The sequence below is a fragment of the Paramisgurnus dabryanus genome, chromosome 8, assembly GCF_030506205.2.
Source record: "Paramisgurnus dabryanus chromosome 8, PD_genome_1.1, whole genome shotgun sequence".
Taxonomy (NCBI): domain Eukaryota; kingdom Metazoa; phylum Chordata; class Actinopteri; order Cypriniformes; family Cobitidae; genus Paramisgurnus; species Paramisgurnus dabryanus.
In genome coordinates this window covers 4,318,289-4,341,543 of record NC_133344.1, presented here as the reverse complement: position 1 = coordinate 4,341,543, position 23,255 = coordinate 4,318,289, and the positions used below count along the sequence as shown (strand labels likewise).

General features: G+C 37.2%; 1 pseudogene; it reads right to left on the bottom strand.

Annotated features, from left to right (window-relative positions):
• Positions 1-1,401: 1,401 nt before the first annotated feature.
• LOC135771649 (uncharacterized) overlaps positions 1,402-23,255 on the bottom strand; it is a 34,401-nt pseudogene continuing 12,547 nt past the window's right edge.

The window sequence follows — 23,255 nt, the reverse complement described above, 5'->3', positions numbered from 1 at the left end:
ACCACAGACACCAGCAGGCACCAGCAGCTCAGGAGTGAAGAGGGGAACATGCAATTGGTGCAAAGAACAAACATGTCAGCACTTGCATCTGTTGTGGTGGACAAACTTGCAGAGAGCACCAAGTGATATGCTGCAAGTCCTGCTGGAAATACTGAACACACCCCCGGCACACATACACACTAAAAGTTAGTTTGATTGTTTAGTTCTCCATCCATCCTCTACTCTTGCTTCATTGTTCAATTTATTTGAAGTTGTTTTTGTGTTCATAATAAATGATGTTCATAAATCCGAGGCAGAGAAGATTTTTACAGAAAATTTCCCTAACCCCAACCATCACAAAAACCCTTCTCCTAACTTCACATTTTCAGGAAACATCATTTTGTTTGATTTATAAACTTGTTTCCTCATGGGGACCTCAAAATGTCCCCACAAGGTCACAAAGACACTGGTATTCATATCTTTGTGGGGACAATTGGTCCCCACAACGTGATAATTACCAGGTACACACACACACACACACACACACACACACACACACACACACACACACACACACACACGCACATGCACACACACAATAATATGCTTTTATTATGGAGTTATACTCCATATAAATCAATGTACAAGTCAGAAATTAAGCTTTGTTTTTGCACAGGGCTACTAAAGGGTTAATAGTGCCACATGGTGATCAACAGTAAAAATTACAAATTTGACCTCTTAGCAAAAGGAAAAAAATCCAACATTCAAAAATGCATGATAAAAAGGTGTCATAGCTCTGCAATCAAAAAATGTGGTTATAATGGAAGTCAATGGGGCAAAAACAGCCACTAACAATAAATGAGGGAGAAAAAAATTAAAACTGATGCTACACAAAAACTAAAAATGTTTCAAAGCCAATGTTTTTACCAATCTTATACATGTTCAAGACTCTGAAAAAGGTAAACAAAAATCCAGTTTACAATCACTTTTTATATTGAAAATCGGTCATTTTGTGTGTGTTTTTTCCCCAAATCAGTGACACACCTTATAAACTTGGCAATTAAAGGGTTAAAATCATGGAATTTTTGTAAAGATTTGGTAGTTTTGATCAGTACTGAGGTTGATTAACAGATTTATGAAAAAAAATTTGGAAAAAATATTCATCTGATAAATTTTTACAGCCGTTGAATTTAGTGGATGTTTTCATCCACTAACAACACGAAAGGGTAGTAAATTTGCCCACGGTATATCGTTGAGTTTTTAAAAAATTTCAAAGCATTTTCTTAAAATATATGTAAATATAAGATTTGTCACCAAAAATCATTCAATTTGCTAAAACAGAGAGAAAGTTACGGCCAAATTAAGAGTAAAAAAAACTCTGTAGTGGATGAAAACATCCCCAACAACACATGAGGGTTAAATAAAATTCTGTTAAATTCTTAATAAATAAAAGTTGTTGTTTTAAGTAATCAAAAACTTATCAGTTACATTACTTTTATATTGTGCTTACTAAATACTTTTTTATGAAGTAATTTGTAACTGTAACGGAATACACTTTTAAAGTAACCCTCCCAAGCCTGGTTACTTGTGATATTGATCATAATTTGATTATTTGTTCTTATTTTACCATTAACTTGTTTTTTTAACAATATTTAAAAGTTTTTGTTGTCATAACCTTATTAAGGTCACTGTAGCTTTACAAAAACTGACTGTTGATTAACAATACAGTTATGAGGTTTTTCTCCAGTATGAATTATCTTATGGACTTTTAAGTTACATGAATGAGTAAACGTCATGTCACACTGAGAGCATTTGAAAGGTTTATCACCTGTGTGAAGTCTCTGGTGCCTTAGTAAGTTTGAGTGATGACTAAAACTCTTCCCACAGACACTAGTGATGAAGTTTCTCTTCAATATGAACTCTCTGATGGGATTGTAAGTAACGTGACTGAGCAAATGTCTTGTCACACTGAGAGCATTTGAAAGGTTTTTCACCTGTGTGAAGTCTCTGGTGCCTTAGTAAGTTTGAGTGATGACTAAAACTCTTCCCACAGACACTACAGTGATGAGTTTTTTCTCCAATATGAACTCTCTGATGGGATTTCAAGTAAACTAACTTAGCAAAGGTCTTGTCACACTGAGAGCATTTGTAAGGCTTTTCACCTGTATGAATTCTCTGGTGATTTAGTAAGTTAGTCTGTTGACTAAAACTCTTCCCACAGACATTACAGTGATGAAGTTTCTCTTTAATATGAACTCTCTGATGGGATTGTAAGTAACGTGACTGAGCAAATGTCTTGTCACACTGAGAGCACTTGAAAGGTTTTTCACCTGTATGAAGTCTCTGGTGATGTAGTAAGTTATGGTTTATACTAAAACTCTTCCCACAGACACTACAGTGATAAGGTTTCTCTCCAGTATGAACTCTCTGATGAACTCTGAATTGAGATGAATTAGAAAAACTCTTCGTACAGTGAGCGCAGACGTAAGGTTTCTCTCCAGTGTGAACTCTCTCATGGATTATCAGATGACTTTTATGACCGTAACATTTATCACAGTGTGAACACTGATAGAGTTTCTCTTTAATGTGAGTATTCTGGTGTGATTTTAATGAACCTGAATCCCTAAAGGTTTTGTCACATTCACTGCACTGATACGGTCTCTCATTGGTGTGTAAAAGCACATGTCTCTTCAGACCACGTTTACAGCTAAATCTCTTCTCACAGTGAGGACACTCGTAAGGTTTTTCTCCTGTGTGAATTCTCTGATGAACTTTAAGAATTTCTTTGGTTCTGAAGTATTTTCCACATTCAGTGCAGTTGAAAGGCTTTTCACCAGTGTGTATCCTCATGTGATCATTTAGATTAGAGGAAGAGACACAAATCTTCCCACACTGCTCACAGTGAAACTGCTTCTTCTTCTTCTTCCTCCTCCTCCTCTTCTTCTCTCTGTGGTCTTCTGAATGAAGTTTCTTCTCTTGTAAGGTAGTAAAGCTGATCTCAGATCTGGTGAAGAGTTTCTGTTCTGTGTGTTTTCTCTCATGTCTCTCTAAATGTCTCTGTGAGCTGAATGTCTTTCCACAGGTGATGCAGGAAAGAGTTTGTGCTGTCAGTCGCTCTTTTGATGTTGAGGACGTTATTTCTATATCCAAACATGAATCACTCTTCACATCTGAAAGAAACACGAAACAATTAAATTGTCTTTTCACTCTTATTTACACAAAGAAGGATGAAGAATTGAGATTCTGTATCTTTTTCTAGATTCACACATATAGACAGAAGACAGGTGTCAGTGTTATTACAGCTGGGTCATTGCATATCAAATAAACCAACATTTGTAAACATATACAGCAATTGTTTTTTTGATTATTTTGTTAATATTTTATTAAAATAGAGACAACATAATTAGTGTTAAATGACAAAACATAATTTAAAGCTCCACTGTGTAAGATCTACTCCCATCTAGCGGTGAAAGTCTATATGACAAGAAACTGAATAATACTTTCTAGCCCCCCCCATTCGGAACGCGTTTTAACTCGTACGGTGGCCCGGCCGTGTCATGCCAAGGTTAACATGGCTTCATGTAGCTACAAAGCAAAAGCAATGAGAAAAAAAATGAACAATTTGAAATGTCCTTTGCCTGTGATCCATCAAAGCACACAGATTTATGTTTAACATGAAAAAAGTCTGATTGTCATGATATGTCCGCTTAAAATCACATACAAAAAGCAACCATGACGGGTTTAAATGGACGCGAATTAATATTATGTCAAAGTACAATGCTAATGTTTTAAGTAAACGTTACATGTCCGTGTATATGTAAGAGCTTTCTCTCATATTGGTGAAAAAAGATTGCGCAACTTTCACACACTTGTAAAATGAAACGAAAGACGCGCAGATCAGACGCTTTTATCAGAGTATTATGTCAGACATTATGTCAGAGTACAATGCTTATGTTTTAAGTAAACGTTACATGTCCGTGTATATGTAAGAGCTTTCTCTCATATTGGTGAAAAAAGATCGCGCAACTTTCACACGCTTGTAAAATGAAACGAAAGACGCGCAGATCAGACACTTTTATCAATGAAAGGCTAAAAATAGGGCTGTCACCGTGTGTTTGTGCTAGAGGTCAGAAAAGATGAAAAACATTTATCTCAGTACCTCAGATTACATAAATGGGCGGAGAGACGGCGTGTGTCTGTTTAAACACATTAAACCACATGCATGTTTACACTAACAAGTGTTATGCATAATCATGCTAAAGTTAGCCAAGGAACTATAAAACTTCAAGTTTACAACATGGACTGTATAGATGTAAACGAATATGCTGAATTACCTGTGGAGAATATAGAAAGTGCAACTTCAGTGTCCCATGAGCCCCACCTTGGAAAACTAACTCCAATAGTGACTTTGGTCTTGATGTTTTTCCTGTCACGTTGTCGTTTAAAATCCCCGTTTCGCATCCTTGGCGATTTGTTTTAATGTCCTCGAGAATATGTCTTCAACAGGCTTTCAGATCAAAGCATTAAATCGCAGGTTCATCACGGTGTGCGGTTGTTGTAAAATCCGAAGGATTCAGCTACGCAGGTCACAGGCTGGATACGTCATCAAGCCTGGTTTATTTAAATTAACTGAGCATTACATTCGCAAGTCATACGCATATTACATCAATTTACAATTAACTAAGAATAATTGTCAGCTTTATAATTGTTAATATTCTGAAATACGTCTTGATGACGTATACCGCCTACACATGCAACCTCCGAAGGCTTCAGCCAGCAGCCAGCGTGAGTGTAGAGTGAAAGCGCGAAAGGCGGAGCTTGAATTTCAGGAATGTCCCTCTTCGGCGAATGTATTTCAAAGATGGAGGCACAACATGGATTCAGCCAGAGAGCGCTTCGACGGTATGCATTTTAAATAGCAGATTCTACACTTACGAGAATACTTTCATTAGTGGGTGGGAAGTAATTACACATGAATGAGCACATACTTTTGAAAGAAAACATGGTTTTTTGTTAAGAATTAACTCAATAAAGTACACAGTAGAGCTTTAATGCATGATTATTTGTGAGTATTCCACTATTTTGAAGAGTTGTCAAATGGAGCAATATTTATTATTATTATTATTTTTAGAGACTTACAATCCTTTTTGGGATTCATTCTATATCACTTTTAAGTCTTTTTTAAAGGGATAGTTCACCTTAAAAATGTTAATTTTATTATAAATCACATACCCCTATGTCGTTCTAAACCCCCAAAGTGCTCAGATTGTCTTTACATTTAGATATTTTTGATGAAAACTGGGAGTCTTCTGTCTGTCCCATAGACTTGCAGACGTACTATCTGGGATCAGTCAATCAATAATAATAATATAATTATTATTATGAAGCGATGAAAAACCTTTTGTGCTCAATATAAACGATTTTATTCAATTGTTTCTACTCCTTGGATGTTCAGTGTGTGTTAGAAAGGCTGCGTTCTGTGCGCATGTGCTCTTTTCCATTAGTGGTCGTCAGGGAGACTGATTCAGGGGTGCAGGGTTTCATATTTTATTGAAGCTTCCCTGGGTTCCGCCATTGATTAGCCGACCCCCACCTGCTGTTAGCATTCCATTGACTCCCATTCATTTTGGCATCACTTTGACAGCGATTAACTTTACATCGGATGCGTTTAAAGACTCCATTTGTCCATTAATTAAAGAAACACGAAAATGTATAAAAGGCTCCATTACCATGTATCTTACATTATGGCCCAGTAGAAGCAGTTTTTGTAAAAATAGGCTAACGATTTGCGTAACGAGTAGAGAAATTACCGTATGGACATGAGGAGAAGGTTAGAGGCAATCTTTAACTGTTTATGAGGTAATCGGGTGGACGTGAAGGCATAAAGTCAAGGGAGATTATTAATCAGAATTCTTACCAATATTTGTTCCTGTTCAAGCTCACCGTTTCAGCAAGATTCGGTGGGTGATTCAGAAAAAAAATTAATGACAGGCTCGCCTCTCGCTCCTTGGTAACATCGGGCAAGGCAAAAAAGAGGGTAAAATCTGGTGAAGACGACTAGTAATTAGATTAACATTAATCTTGTTTTCAATGCGGTAATAAATATGAAAGAAAAAATCGATTCTGCTGTTTGAGAATCGATTTTGAATCGACCACATAAAAAAAAAAACGATTAATCGAAAAATCTATTTTTTGCCCAGCCCTACTACTAACGGAGTGGTCAGCGTACAGACACAGAATACGCTGGCAAGTAATTTGCGCATTTATACAGGCTGCTTTAGTATTGTTTACAATGTTTGAATAATGGGTAGGGCTCCATACTGAGAGTAAATAGTCACATTTTGCAAGTATTTTTCCTGCCTATGCAACTACGTTTTATTAAAGGTCGCACTGGCGCGACTGGGAAATTGAAATATAATTATGTTAATATGATGCACTGGCAATTATGTCTACGGTGCATCCAGTCACTCTCCCTTGTTGCTGCCCCTCCCCTGAGCGATTTATCGTTTTGCGATTTTATCGGCCGATATTAGCATGTCGTAGATATATCTGTATTGGCGTAAAAGCCGCAGATATGCAGCCGATATGAAAGTTTTTCACAGAACAAAGAAATGCTTTTGAATGATGTAAGTACTTATTTGTCCAGCAGAGCCCGCTCCACCGTTTTGGTACTGGTGACCCAGGTCACTGTGTAGTGACACCAGCCAACCCCCCTTCACTTCAGTCACTGGTATTAAGGCGCGTTTGGTCAATTGGATTATAAGTGGACGAGAGAGAGACATTCCCGTTTACATTTGATGTTTTTAATCTGTCTCTTTTGTCCACTTGTGAGTTGTAAAATAAAACACGTTAGAAATGACGTGAGGCGGAGAACTGACGCTTTTAAACTGATGCGCAGGCAGGCACTAATAGTATGAGTTCACAGCTGCTTTTGTTGTTACTGGAAATGTTCATTTCAGAGCAATTGATTCATTTGAGAGCAGACACTTTAGTTTTATAAAAGTCTAAAGTCCGCGCCGTACTCTGTGGGTGTTATAAAACGTTGTGCAAGAGGCTACATTACACATTAGCCTACATCAGTATGTTGTCAGTCAAGCATTGTCATCTTAATGGGAAGTTGCTAATTAACTTGTGAAGTACATAACTTACTGTAAAGTAAATAAACAATAACTCCATAAGTTTCCCTTTTCAATAAGTCCCGTATAACGTTATTCTCGTTAAAACTATATTAACTAAATATATTTTTTGTTCTGTATGTGTTTTAAAGTTATATATAATAAGTCAAGTTTACGGTTTTGTGCACTGATGTCAGACTCATTTTGGATAATAAAAAGTTTATTGTTAAATTGTTAAACACACCTGCCTATATTACATATCTTCACGTCATTTTAAATGTTTGATCACCACATTTGTGACTGATCATTTCAAAAAAATTATTTTACTGTTCAATAATGTTAATTAATATTAATATAAGAATTTCGGCCTGTCTTTTTTTACTCCCTAATATCTGTATTGGCATCGGCCCAAAAAAAGCATATCGGTCGGGCTCTACCTTTCTATTATATCTCAGGTGCATATCACTGTACTCTCTGACAGTACATTCAAATAGGGGCGACAGGGTTAACGCTTGACGGAAGGCTGGTCTGAAGCATGGCCAACCATTTATACCTGGCATTTACATCAGTTTCTTTTGTCCACTTTCGACCGCTATTGTCCTGAATACTGTGAGGGGGTGGTCTGTGGAGACTGTGGGCGAGTCTCTCTGCTGTCATTTAAACAGGAGTGGTAGTAATGACGGTTTAAATTGCCAAAAAATTATATAATGTCAGACTCCGCTGCTTGTGTTGTAAGTAAACATGCTGCACAGTGTTTTTTTACATGAATATGTAAGAGCTTTCTCTGATATTTCAGCACAATTGATGAAATGATTGCACAACTTTCATGCGCTCGCAAAATGAAACTAATGAAAGATGCAGAGACCAGCCGCTTTAGTTTTATCAATGAAAGCCTAAAGATAGTGCTGTACACTGTGTGTTTGCGCTAGAAGTCAGAAAAGATGTAAAATATTGTGCTCAGTGCCTCAGATTAGATAAATAGGGGGAGAAAAGGCGAACTTGTGTGGCTGTTTGAAGACATTCGACTACATGTGCGTTCACACCACAAAAACTATTCGGTCTAATGTGTTAAGTCGAAAACCTCTAAATGTGGTCGAAAGTGGAAGAGCTCAAAACATTTTAAACATCATTTACACCTGTCTTTAGCGTCACCCACTTGTGATACACTGGTGATTACAGCACAAGAATGTGATTTCTTTACTCAAGTCTGTGTTTTAATGTAGCCTAAACTAGGGATGGGCATTTTCCAGTAATTAAATATTCGAATATAAGCTCATAAAGAACGAATACTCTAATTTTCGTTTATTTAAATTACGTTAATTAAGACATACGTCAGTGTTTCCCATATATTGATTTATCTGTGGCGGGCCGCCACAAATAGATTTTTCATGATTCCCATTTACATTTTAATTTCACTATTTAAAACGGCTTAATTCATTGCAGCGAGCGCTCAGCGCGCCTCCATCCTTCCTCTCTCGTTGTGTGCAGCGTTCTTAACGGCGCGCGCCCCTGGCCCCCTCCCCTCTCTTTGCAGCACGCCTCTCTCACATAACAGTGAAAAGTATTTTAACTCCGTGTACTTTCTCTTTTTCGCGTAAACGTCAACAGTCACGGATGTTACTGACAGAGAAGTCGGCTGATCAAGTTCATCATGAGTGACTTAACAAAAGATTAGCAGTAGTGTTTCCCACACATACCTGTTCTGATGCGGGTCTGTGTCCGAGCTCTCTCCCTACCTATGATGCGGTATTGCCCGTGTACGTGTTCTGTAGTAAAACCAATTTCAGAATTTGCAACAAATTGTCTGCGCTACACGCGATATACAATAAAACTACCACTCGTATATAAAATAAACAAGCGCTCATAACACAACAACACTGATGAGGAGAGCAACATCAGTACAGCCTCAATGTAAATGTATGATGACTTTTTCAGACAATGTCATGTTTTTAGCAGCAGTTAAAGAAAGAGTTGATTGGATTAAACAAAGAGTTACTGGGTCGTGGGTCGTTACTGGGTCCCGTTTAGTCACTATTTTAGGGCGCACTCACATTATCCAAACCAAACCAAACCATGCCCCAGCGCGATTGTCACCCCTCCCTACTCCCCCAGGTACAACGTCTTCACCTTTTGAATCGCGCGATTGCGCTCACACCACAGCCTTCCGCGCCTGAGCCCAAGTGAACCGCGCTCCGGCCCACCTCTGCAACCCGGCTGCGGCGCGATTAACCAATCCAGTCTGTATTTGTAATGAATTTATTAATGCATTAAACATGTTTGGACTTAGTTTAAGTGTTTATTTTTTGTTTTTACACCACCCAATGACTGGTGCCACCAAATTAAGGCCCAGCGCTACCAGCTGTACAATTTGGTGGCACCAGTGCCACTCCTCTTAAATGTAAGCCTGGAGCCCTGCATAATGGCTTAAATAAAAAAGCGGATAAAAAACATTGGCAACTTGGTCAGCAGGTGACGTCATCAGAATGCGCCATTTTCTGGTCGTGAACGAACACTGAACAACCAAGGAGGGGAACAAATTGCTGAACAAAATCATTCATTTTGTTTCTTTGGGCACAAAAGTGTTCTCGCCGCTTCATAATATTATTACTGAACTTTCATTCTTGTTTGGGGAAAAGAATTGTGAAATAGGAGTGGGAGATATTGGCAAAATGAATATCTCGATGAACATCTCGACAAACCTTTACATTCTTAAAATCGCTACATATAATTGTTTAGAAGGTTATAGTGTGCGTTATTTGTTTTCTTTTTAACGCCCTTCAGCTCTTTATGTTTGGGTGATCGGATTGTACAAATTATGAAATATTCAATATCCAAATTTTGCGTATTGCCCAAACAACAATTCGGATATTATCGTCTAAACCAGGGGTTTTCAAACCTGTCCTGGAGGACCACTAGTACTGCACAATTTGCATGTCTCCCTCATTAGACACACTTGGTTTAAATCTTCAGCTCATTAGTAGAGCCTGCAAAACTTGAACTGGGTGTGTAAGGTAACTGAATGAGGTGTGTCACAAAAGGGAAAAATGCAAAATGTGCAGTACTAGTGGTCCTCCAGGACAGGTTTGAAAACCCCTGGTCTAAACGATATATCACCCACCTCTATTGTGAAACGAATAAAGTCTTGTTTCATGTTCCCCAACCTCGTCTGCGATTGGGTTCGTTCCCCGCTGTCTCACTTGGTCGTGATAGAGCGAGCGGGTGGGCAGTTCATGAGAGTGAGACTTTGTTTAATATGTTTAATCTCAAAAGTAACCGAAAAGTAACCTGGTCTGTCCTGTATGTCAGTGCGTTGTCCATGTCTGCTCTGCGGTGTATTTTTCACTGCGTGAGAACCATGGTGAGGCGTGTAACCGACTCAGAACAATTGTTTTAATTAGTATTTAAAAATTCTTTATAGTAAAAAATAAAAATATTTTAATAACACGGTTTTGGCGGTTATAGTTCTAATGACGGTGTTCAACTATAACCGTCGGTCTCACGACGTCCATCCCACAGAGTCTTAACGGTGCCTCAGGTAAGTATTAAGGGATATCAACATCAAGTACAATAGACCGGTATTGTTGGGTAAATGGGGTAGATAGTTTGCCACTGAACCTACCGACAGTGGGGCCTCTGGCCTTAGTCAAATGGTTTGGCGCATATGGTTTCGGTGAGATGTTGGCGTTTTCTTGTGGTCCGGTGTTGTTGTGTATATCGGTAGATAATATGCCACACAGAACCGTTTGCCACGGAACCTGCATTAATGACGACAGTAGTGCTTCTTGCCTTAGTCAAACGGGTTGGCGTGTATGGTCAGGTTGTGGTGAGATTCTGGCATTAGAGACTAAGGTTAGTTCATGTCAAGGGTTTATGCACCGAGTTACGACAAAAGAGCAACCTCAGGAGATGGAAGGACTGAGGAGAAGTGTGGCAGAGGGCACTATCACTCAACTGACCATCCCAAAGAGTCTCATCAGTGCCTCAAGTATGCATTGTGGGATTTTAAGGTTATATGTTTGTAAATAGTTTACTTAGAAGTGTTTTCAATAATCATTATAGCATGCTGAAGTAAAAGATTGTTTGTGTTTGTCTAAGAGAGTGGAAAGTTACTGAGAGGGAGCAGTTTGTGTGTGCAAAAGCTGCAAGGCAGTGGTTTCGGTTGGATTAGCTTGGAATGTATACAGCTGGTATTGGTCAAGATAAGAGCGAGGTCTGAGGGAGAAAAGCAAACAGACATCTAGGGGTGTCCTCGACTAAGGATTTACATATTCGAATCAGAATTTTCGAATCTTTCCATAGTCGACCGATAGTCGAATCATCTATGTTTGTGTGCATGGATTGGGAGGGGGCCAGACCAGGTACAAATTGGTAACTTTTATTTACTTTCACAAGCAGCACACATAAACAACTGTCTGATAAAGTGACCAAAACTGTCTTTCAAGTAATAAACGAAGACAAAACTGACGATGCATTTATATATATATATATTTTAAGGTAAAATGTAAGGCAACATTTGTTTAATTATTCCTCATAACATTTTAAAGCCAAGATCTACAGAACATCACACAAAAATACATTTGATAACTAAACCTAAAAAAATAACAAAGGTGATCCTGCCTTGGAAACTCCGGCTACAATTAAGTGTTTTTATTTAATTTGGAGATAGCGCGTCAAAGCAGTCATGACCCAAAAAAAACCCCGATAAATGAGAAATGACAAATAATTTGTGATTGTGACTGTAAATGATAAAAACTAATCTTTATATACAATTCATTAAACTTTAATTTATAACAAGAAAAACACTGAAATTAATGATTTTATAGACACTACGCGTTATTATTTAGCACAGAAATACCTGCTTGCTTGCTTTGACTTTGATCATCTCTGTATTAACTTTAGATACAGAAAGACCGGATGATATTATTTATTTCAGGAATCTCTTTGCTATCATTTGAAAGTGAACACCGACTGACCATAATATTAAATCACAAGAAAGACATTCGTGTCAGGCATAAATAGGTTCGGTGCGATACTAATTTCCGTTTCATCACCGAAATAAAAAAACGGCTTACCTGTTTTGTAGTTTAACTTTAAGATAGACAATATAACCACTCTGTTTTAAATACATTTTAAAAACGTATACTCGTCGAAAAACATCCGTTTTTTAATGTTTAGTTTGATGAACTCCGAAATATGAGACGCATACAGAGCACCTAGCCCGTTCGGCTAAATTACATGCGCCAGCATGGCCAGCACGCAATAGCGCAACATCGATACAACGAAAAGCTATCCAAAATTTACATACTTAAAGTAGATCGGAATTTACGTTTATAATAAATACAATTTTTTAATAAAATAAGGTCAGAAGTAACAAAGTGAAGAACAAATATGCAAAATGCCTCAAGTGCACGGAAACAAAACACAAGCCAAATAGTTAAATCAGATAACCCAAAGTGATTTATAAATAAAATAAAATATAGAAATTATTAAAAGAACGAAAGTCATAATATAATTTGCCTGCCTTGTCTTTTAAATGTAGAAACAAAGAGGCAATGGTTTATTAACATAGAGACCTCTTATGGACGTGAAGCCCGGTCACAGGGGTTGTTGGATTTATTAACGCATTTAAAAAATATTTATTGAAAGCTGCTACTTCACATATTATTTGCAGCATTATGATAACATGCAGTATATTAATATATTGTGAGAAAGCTGTTATATGTGAAATCAGATAATGTGTGCACCCATACGGCCAAAATTGAATGATCCTCATTTCATAACACATCTGCTACGATTCGACTATGAGATTGGTAGTTGAATCAGGCTTCTCCTATCGATGCATCGATTCTTCGACTATTCTGGGTCACCCCTACAGACATCCATGTTATTAACCAATGTTTTAACATTTACAGGATAAAATATGCAATGTATTTCTTACTTAATCAGTATTAATCATTGAATAATTGATGTAATAAATATAAGATGTTGTCTTTGATAAATGTGTATTAACCAATGAAATAAAGGTTGCATACAGAATAACCTAATGGGGGCATGGCAGCTCAACCTTGAAGAACAGAATCTCCTGTGCTTGTTCTTTGTGTGTGTGTGTTTTACTCCCTAACAGATGGTTATTAATAATGATTAAAGTGTTTGCTTAGAAGTAGTATTGCAGTAAAAGATTTAATATGTGTTTATCTATCTAAAGAAGTTAATGTGTGCCTTATTCATATAACCAATTTTACGAATAATGAAATGATGTTATGATATTGAAATGTGTTTTACATAATAATCATTTTCATCTTACAGCTTATGTCTTGTTATGAATAAATGAATGTTTTATTAATGATTTGTTTTTAAGAAAGCATTATAACATGCTATGTGAAGTCAATCATATGTGAAGTGGAAAAGTACTGGGGGAAAAGTGACAAATTGCAGGACTCTCAAAGTTGTGCGGAGAACAGTTTGTTTTTTCTTTGTCTGTGTGTGTCTATCTTCGCCTGCAGGCTGAAACTGGGTGTGGTAATGGAGTCAGATAAACAGAAAGACCAGTTGGAGAGGAGATTTTCTGAAGAAAGATCGACGTCACATATTTTATAAATATGCATGTTATTTGCGGAGCTGGTGGTTAGTCACTTGCTGATTGTAGCCTTGAGACTGCCCAGCGCGCAGTAAAACTTTTTCATATCTGATCAATAAATAGTTTAATTTTAATACTGTGCCTTTCCTATAATTATGAACATGCAATGGACGCCTTATAAGTCCAACAGCATTAAGGGATATCAACATCAAGTCCTATACAACAGATCTTTTTTCCACACATATTTAAGTTAACGTTACTAAATGAAGAAAGAGATAAAAGAATTTGCTAAATTAATGACGTCTCAGAGGAAAAGAGAGACAAATAAAACATTTAATTCACTTTCCACAGCAGTAGCCGCCTAATATTAACTTTCTCCGTTTTTACATCAATCAAAAGCTTTTTTAATATTATATTCTCTTCATATAGATTTTAAAAACGATCAAAAACCACTAAAATATATATATATAAGTTACTAAATGACGAAAGAGAGAAAAGAAATTGGTAAAGTAATGTTTGTTTCTAAGATAAAATTAAACGACCGTAAGGTGAGTTCGCAACCGTGTGCTGGAGGAGAGGAGTAGAGAAGCGCGTGCTGCAGCAGTGGAGCGCACACGAATTGCGCACTTAAAGAATATAATGGATTTATTGATGTTTTCAATTTCCTTAAATATTTGTTGGATAGCAGCAGTACTGATCTATGGTGGCTGGCTGGTGGACATACTGCAACATTTAAAAAGCACACGTAAGCTCACAACACAACGAAATAAACGACAACACAACGGAAATGCCCCCGACCACTAGGGGGCTCTTTCGGAATAAAAATGTGTCACGCTGCCGCAATATTAGTAAGGTCGCGCTTAGCAATGATACATTATCATAATAATGCGCTATTGGTGTGAATGGCTTAATGTGATTATTAAGTACACCGTCAAGACATGCGTTTGTATTCACGATGAAGTCAGGAAAAGCAGAGAAACATATGCATTGTGCTATTAGTATCTATTGTATCTAGCTTTAAATATGCTATAGTATGTTTTTATTTAATTTCTTGTCTGCTTGTCTTAACTCTGTTACATTATGCATTTGTACAGTATGGCAAGGTAATTTGCAAAACACAGGAAAAGTAATAAAACTTATTTTTTTTAAAAATACTTATTTAAAAAAATAAAAGTTATTTTTTTAAAGACCTACACTGGTAGACCTATGATAACGTTTGAATAACGTTAGGGGAATGTTATTTTTAGTTTAGTTTAACATTCCCCTAACGTTAAACTAACCTAAAAATAACGTTATTTTAATGTTACTGTAAAGTTAAACTAACCTAAATATAAAGTTATATTTCTGTAAAGAAAACTTTCCTGGCAAACAAAAACAAACCTTAAAAAATAACGTTATGGGAACCAAAAACTAACGTTAGGGGAACAATTTTAGAACAAAAAACTAATGTTAGGACAACGTTTTGGGAACCAAAAAATGTTAGCTGGGTTTTCTTTATTCTCATTTCACATTTTAGTTCTTTTCTTGAAATTTGCATTCATTTTTATTGGCATAAAAATGATCCAATAACGCAACACATACCAGTAGAGACCATTATAATTTCCATTACAACCAATAAAAATCCCATTAAAACTATTACATCCAATAGAATTTCTGGAACGTTCTGTGTTTACTGGGATCCCGGTTTTCATCCTAAATATCTAAAAATGTGTTCTGAAGAGAATCGAAGAACTTGGGGGTTTAGGACGACACAGGCGTAAGTGATTTATGATAAAATGTTCATTTTGGGGTGAACTAAGCCAACATGCATGTTCCTCAATAAGTAGCCTATTAAATATAGCCTAAACTCCTTTAAAATTTAAATTTTTGGGTCTTTTGATTAGTGAGTTTGTGACTGAAAACCTAAAACAGGTGCTCACATGACAGTTAAAAGTGTAAAAAAACACGACAATAATTAGGAGACATACCTGATGGAATAAAATCATCATCTTCCTCAGTGCGATCTTCCTCTTCTGTGGGTTCAGTTTTGATTTCTGTGGGTTCAGTTTTGATTTCTGTGGGTTCAGTTTTGATTTCTGTCGGTTCAGTTTTGATTTCTGTCGGTTCAGTTTTAATCTTCATCATGAGGTTCGTGCAGTCGATGAGTTTAACTGAACACATCTTCAGTTTGGTCTGCAGGATCTGCTGCTGTTCTCCAGCGTTACAGACAGAATCCAGAGACTCTGTGGAGGTTTGATCCTCCTGTAAGCTCTGTTTACTGTCACACACTGTAGTGTCCTGCATCGTCTTTACAATAAAATACACCGAGACAAGACTCTGTTTACACTCAATGAAACACGCAAGATAGAAAAACACTGAGGATACACAAAAGACATCACACTCGCGCTCTTTCTTTCTTTCTTTAGCGAGTTTATCTGCGGACTAAAGAGCTGCAGCGCCTCCTGCTGTACTGGAGACAGAAGACGCTCACTGCTTTACAATGGATTTAGCAAAACAAGTGAGATATGACTTGTGGGATCGTGATTTCAGTACTGTCTAAAGTTAGAATTTTTCAAAATCAGATACCCTGCCTTTAAATGTAAAACGTACAGAACTAGCCGTTAATCATACATGAGTCATACAGCCCATACGAAATTTGCCGCACCAACATTATAGTCAGGAGCTTTATATATATGACCTAAATTCATAATCAGGTTAACTTATCCTCCCTTATGAAAAATAAACATGCAGTAAAGCTGTTTGATTACTATTTGTTTACTACAAATACATGGCTATTTAAAAATACAGTAGCAAAACTGTTTCTATTCTATTATCCATGGTAAGTTGTTATTTTCTATTTTATCATATAACTTCTGTTTTAAGATTATGAAATCTACAGTTTCCTTTTCTCCCGTAAAATAAACACATTTTTTTAAAGGAACCAAAAAAATATTTAAAAAATTATTCTCTCTTGAATATGCAAATTAAAAGTGCAGTTGAAGTTTAAAGCCTTTATTTTCATCTAGATACCTACAATGACATTCTTCCTTTTTTATTACAACTCCACATTCAACTGTGATTGTCATTAAAATACTAATAAAGTAAAAAGAAACCTGTTATACAATATATGGTGTCTGTGCAGTGAAAGTGTGACAAACTTGTCCATTATGAAAAATATACTCAAAATATAGTGATGTTCCTCTACGCATTCTTTATCCCTCTCTACAAGCTCTTGCAGTTCATTTCTATTGTGCTAACATATCACACTGGCATCTGGTCAAGATGCTCTCAATGCAATAACAGCTCCTTTAGCTTTCCTAGAAAGAATAAAAAGACTGACAGAATACTGAATAATTATATAAACTTTAATTTACCAGCCCAGAGAATAGGCCTATAGCAGAAGTCAGGAGAAATTATCATTGTAAAAATGAACAAAGCATTTACTGAATAATCTGAACAGTTCCTCACACACTGTGTTTCTATACAAAGCAAAGTTAATGAACAATTAATGACATTGTGGTTTCATGACATTAAAACTTTGAAACCAATTAGTAAAATCACACAGCACACAATATAAAAAAAAATGAGTTTGACACATAAAAAATAGTTAATTAAAGAGATAAAAATGATAAATGTGTAAATAAAATATGAAAAACAACATGAATTAACACTATCTTATCTCCAGTATGAACTCTCTGATGATCTCTAAATTGAAATGGATAACAGAAGCTTATTCCACAGTGAGAGCAGACTTAAGGGCCGAGTATACCTTTTTCCGTGTCCAGCTCACACACAGCTTTCAAAGCATACTCAGCTACCCGTGTTGGAAATGTAGTGTTGTGGCCAAAAGTTTTAAGAACTACATAAATATTAGTTTTCACAAAGTTTGCTGCTAAACTGCTTTTATATCTTTGTTTCAGTTGTTTCACTGATGTACTGAAATATAATTACAAGCACTTCATACGTTTCAAAGGCTTTTATCAACAATTACATGACATTTATGAAAAGAGTCAGTATTTGCAGTGTTGGCCGTTCTTTTTCAGGACCTCTGCAATTCGACTGGGCATGCTCTCAATCAACTTCTGGGCCAAATCCTGACAGATAGCAACCCATTCTTTCATAATCACTTCTTGGAGTTTGTCAGAATTAGTGGGTTTTTGTTTGTCCACCCGCCTCTTGAGGATTGACCACAAGTTCTCAATGGGATTAAGATCTGGGGAGTTTCCAGGCCATGGACCCAAAATTTTAACGTTCTGGTCCCCGAGCCACTTAGTTATGACTTTTGCCTTATGGCACGGTGCTCCATAGTTCTGGAAAATGCATTGTCCTTCACCAAACTGTTGTTGGATTGTTGGAAGAAGTTGCTGTTGGAGGGTATTTTGGTACCATTCTTTATTCATGGCTGTGTTTTTGGGCAGAATTGTGAGTGAGCCTACTCCCTTGGATGAGAAGCAACCCCACACATGAATAGTCTCAGAATGCTTTACTATTGGCATGACACAGGACTGATGGTAGCGCTCACCTTTTCTTCTCCTGACAAGCCTTTTCCCAGGTGCCCCAAACAAACGGAAAGGGGCTTCATCAGAGAATATGACTTTGCCCCAGTCATCAGCAGTCCATTCACTATACTTTCTGCAGAAGATCAATCTGTCCCTGATGTTTTTTTGGAGAGAAGTGGCTTCTTTGCTGCCCTTCTTGACACCAGGCCATCTTCCAAAAGTCTTCGCCTCACTGTGCGTGCAGATGCGCTCACACCTGCCTGCTGCCATTCCTGAGCAAGCTCGACTCCACTGTCGAGCCACGACTGTACACAATACAAATGATTTTTCATTCAAATTATTACTCTACCAGGCCGCCAGAGCCGCACTGATTTGCGAGTCAGGTCGGGTCAGCTCACTTCACTTTGGCTTGGTTAGCTTTTCGATCGAGGTAGTATTACTTAAGAGTGGGAGGGATTACAGGCATGTCGTTATATTTGCGCTGCCTACTGCTGTGACATCATACAAGTGAGGGCGTTGTTGTACAACCTTAAATCAGAAAAAGTTGGGACACTGTAGAAATGGGGAGTAAAAAAGGAATGGAATAATTTACAAATCTCAAACTTATATTTGATTCACAATAGAATAAAGAAAACATATCAAATGTTAAAAGTGAGACATTTTGAAATGTCATGCCAAATATTGTCTCATTTTGGATTTCATGAGAGCTACACATTCCAAAAAAGTTGGGACAGGTAGCAATAAGAGGCCGGAAAAGTTAAATGTACATATAAGGAACAGCTGGAGGAGGACCAATGTTTAGGAATAGAAATGTTGTCCCATTCTTGTCTAAAACAGGCATCTAGTTGCTGAACTGTCTGAGATCTTCTTTGTCGCATCTTCCTATTTATGATGTGCCAAATGTTTTCAGATCTGGACTGCAGGCGGGTCATTTCAGTATTCAGATCCTTATTCTACGCAGTCTTGATGTTGTAATAGTTGCAGTATGTGGTCTGGCATTGTCATGTTGGAAAATGCAAGGTTTTCTCTAAAGAGACGACGTCTGAATAGGAGCATATGTTGCTCTACAACTTGGATAAACCTTTCAGCATTGATGGTGCCTTTCCAGATGTGTAAGCTGCCCATGCCACACACACTCATGCAGCCCCAAACCATCAGAGATGCAGGTTTCTTAAATGAGCACTAATAACAACTTGGGATGTCCTTGTCCTCTTTAGTCCAGATGAAATTGCGTCCCAGTTTTCCAAAAAGAACTTCAAATTTTGATTTGTCTGACCACAGAACAGTTTTCCACTTTGCCAAAGTCCATTTTAAATGAGCCTTGGCCCAGAGAAAACGCATGCGCTTTTGAGTCATGTTTAGATATGGCTTCTTGTTTGACCTATAAACACTACAGTGATGAGACCTATAGCTGGCAACGGCGAATGGCACGATGGATTGGGTTCATGAATCCTCTTGTGCTTTAGTAATGAAGACCCGTGACTAAAACTCTTCCCACAGACACTACAGTGATAAGGTTTCTCTCCAGTATGAACTCTCTGATGGTATTTTAAGGAACTTGACTGAGCAAACGTCTTGTCACACTGAGAGCATTTGTAAGGTTTTTCACCTGTATGAAGTCTCTTGTGACATAGTAATGTAGTTTGTTGACCAAAACTCTTCCCACAGACACTACAGTGATGAGGTTTCTCTCCAGTATGAACTCTCTGATGAACTATTAATTTAGATGAAGTAGAGAAGCTCTTTCCACAGTGAGAGCAGGCGTAAGGTTTCTCTCCAGTGTGAATTCTCTGATGGACTTTGAAGTGACCTGAATAAGCAAACGTCATGTCACACTGAGAGCATTTGAAAGGTTTTTCACCTGTATGAATTCTCTTGTGATTTAGTAATGTAGTTTGTTGACTAAAACTCTTCCCACAGACACTACATTGATAAGGTTTCTCTCCAGTATGAACTCTTTGATGAACTCTGAATTTAGATGAACTAGAGAAGCTCTTTCCACAGTGAGAGCAGACGTAAGGTTTCTCTCCAGTGTGAATTCTCTGATGGACTATCCGCTGATATTTATGAAAGAAACGTTTATCACAGTGGGAACACTGATGGAGTTTCTCTTTAATGTGAGTATTTTGGTGTTTTTTTAATGAACCTGAATCCCTAAAGGTTTTGTCACATTCACTGCACTGATACGGTCTCTCATTGGTGTGTGAAAGCACATGTCTCTTCAGATTATATTTACAGCTAAATCTCTTCTCACAGTGAGGACACTCGTAAGGTTTTTCACCTGTATGAATTCTCTGATGAACTTGAAGATTTTCTTTGGTTCTGAAGTATTTTCCACATTCAGTGCAGTAGAAAGGCTTTTCACCACTGTGTGTCCTCATGTGAACATTTAATTTATAGGAAGAGACACAAATCTTCCCACACTGCTCACAGTGAAACTGCTTCTTCTTCTTCTTCTTCTTCTTCTTCTCTCTGTGGTCTTCTGAATGAAGTTTCTTCTCTTGTAAGGTAGTAAAGCTGATCTCAGATCTGCTGAAGAGTTTCTGTTCTGTGTGTTTTCTCTCATGTCTCTCTAAAAGTCTCTGTGAGCTGAATGTCTTTCCACAGGTGATGCAGGAAAGAGTTTGTGCCGTCAGTCGCTCTTTTGACGTTGACGACGTTATTTCTATATCCAAACATGAATCACTCTTCACATCTGAAAGAAACATGAAACAATTAAATTGTCTTTTTCACTGTTATTTACACAAAGAAGGATGAAGAATTGAGATTCTGTATCTTTTTCTAGATTTACACATATAGACAGAAGACAGATGTCAGTCCTGTTATTACAGCTGGGTCATTGCACATCAAATAAACCAACATTTGTAAACATATCCAAATATTTTATTAAAATAGAGACAACATAACTAGTGATTAATGACAAAACATAAATTTGATGCATGATTATTTGTGAGTATTCCACCATTTTGTAGTAGTTGTCAAATGGAGCAATTTTTTGTTAGGGCTGGGCGATTTGGCCTAAAAATAAAATCTCCGATTTTATTTTTTTTAATTCGACTTCCGATTTTTTCCGATTCCCCCCCCACTTATTAAGAAAGGCAATAAGTACAAACGGCATACAACTTAAAGCAAATTTTGCTTTTATTTAATCAAAAGCAAGACAAATGTAACCCCCATTTTTGAGATGAATAATAAATAAATAAACACCCTCTTGGAATCAAAGTCCCAGCTGTGTTTTAAGTGACACTTTGTAGTCTAGAGACTTAAAGGAGACAAACATTAACCTTGAGAGTAGCACCATTTTCGAAAGCATTAAAAATACATTAAAATCTGAGTAAAACTAGACAGTGAATGTTGTCGCTTGCTGATGCTGTTTCACGTGTGCTATGATGTTGTTGATGTTGCTATAATAACGCTACGGAAGCCCCGGGCAGCCAAAAATGCGCCATTACAAAAAAATCGAATTACTTATTTTTTAAATCGCCCACAACAAAAAATTCGAATTAATTCATTAAATCGATTTTTCGCCCAGGCCTATTTTTTATTATTATTTTTATTTTCTGAGACTTTCAAAATCCTTTTTGCATTATATGGAGACACTTCTAGAATGAGATTAAGTCTTTTTTAAAGGGATAGTTCACCCTGAAATGTTAATTTTATCATAAATCACTTACACATGTGTCGTTCTAAACCCCAAGGTGCTCCGATTGTCTTCACAACACATTTTTAGATATTTTTGATGAAAACTGTGAGTCTTCTATCTGTCCCATTAACTTTAGTTAGTTTCACAATTCTTTTCCCTAGAAAATAATGAAGGACATCACCAAAAAGGTCCATGCGCCATATAAGTCTTTCAATAATAATATGAATTATCATGAAGTGACGAAAACACTTTTGTGCTCAAAGAAAACTATATGAACGATTTTATTCACTTGTTTCTCCTCCTTGGTTGTTCAGTGTGCGTTCATGACTAGGCTACGACACATGCTACTGACATCTCCTACTGACGAAGTGGTCAGCGTACAGACACAGAATACGCTTGCAAGTAATTTGCACATTTATACAAGCTGTTCTAGTATTGTTTACAATGTTTGAATAATGGGTAGATCTCCAGACTGAGAGTAAAGAGTCGCATTTTGAAAGTATTTTTCCTGCCTATGTGACTATGTTTTATTAAAGGTCGCACTGGCGCGACTGGGAAATTGAAATATAATTATGTTAATATGATGCGCTGGTGATTACGTCTACAGTACATCCAGTCACTCTCCCTTGTTGCTGCCCCTCCCCCGAGCGATTTATAGTTTTGCCGATTATATCAGCCAATATGAGCACGTCCCAGATATATCTGTATCGGCGTAAAAGCAGCAGATATGCAGCCGATATGAAAGTTTTTCACAGAACAAAGAAATGCTTTTGAATGATGTAAGGGTGGTCTGTGGAGACTGTGGGCAAGTATCTCTGCTGTCCTTTAAAATGGAGCGGGAGTCCGCTGCTTGTGTTGTAAGTAAACATGCTGCTCATTGGTTTTTACATGAATATTTAAGAGCTTTCTCTGATATTTAAGCACAATTGATGAAATAAGATCGCACAACTTTTACGCGCTCGCAAAATGAAACTAATGAAAGACGTGGAGATCAGCCGCTTTAGTTTTATCAATGAAAGCCTAAAGATAGCGCTGTACACTGTGTGTTTGCGCTAGAAGTCAGAAAAGATGTCAAATATTGTGCTCAGTGCATCAGATTAGATAAATCGGGGGAGAAAAGGCGAACTTGTGTGGCTATTTGAAGACATTCGAACACATGTGTGTTCACACCACAAAAACAATCCAGTCTCATGCGTTAAGTCGACAACCTCTAAATTCGGTCAAAACCTCTAAAGGTCAAAAGTGGACGAGCTTAAAACATTTTGAACATCGTTTACACCTGTCTTTAGTCTCGCCCACTTGTGATCCACTGGTGATTACAGCACAAGAATGTGATTTCTTTACTCAGGTCTGTGTTTTAATGTAGCCTTAAGCTTTTACAACAAAGTAAGAAAAAAGTTGATTGTAAGTTTGATAGTTTACAGTAAAGCAACTATATGTTAAGCGTAAAGTGAAAATAAAAA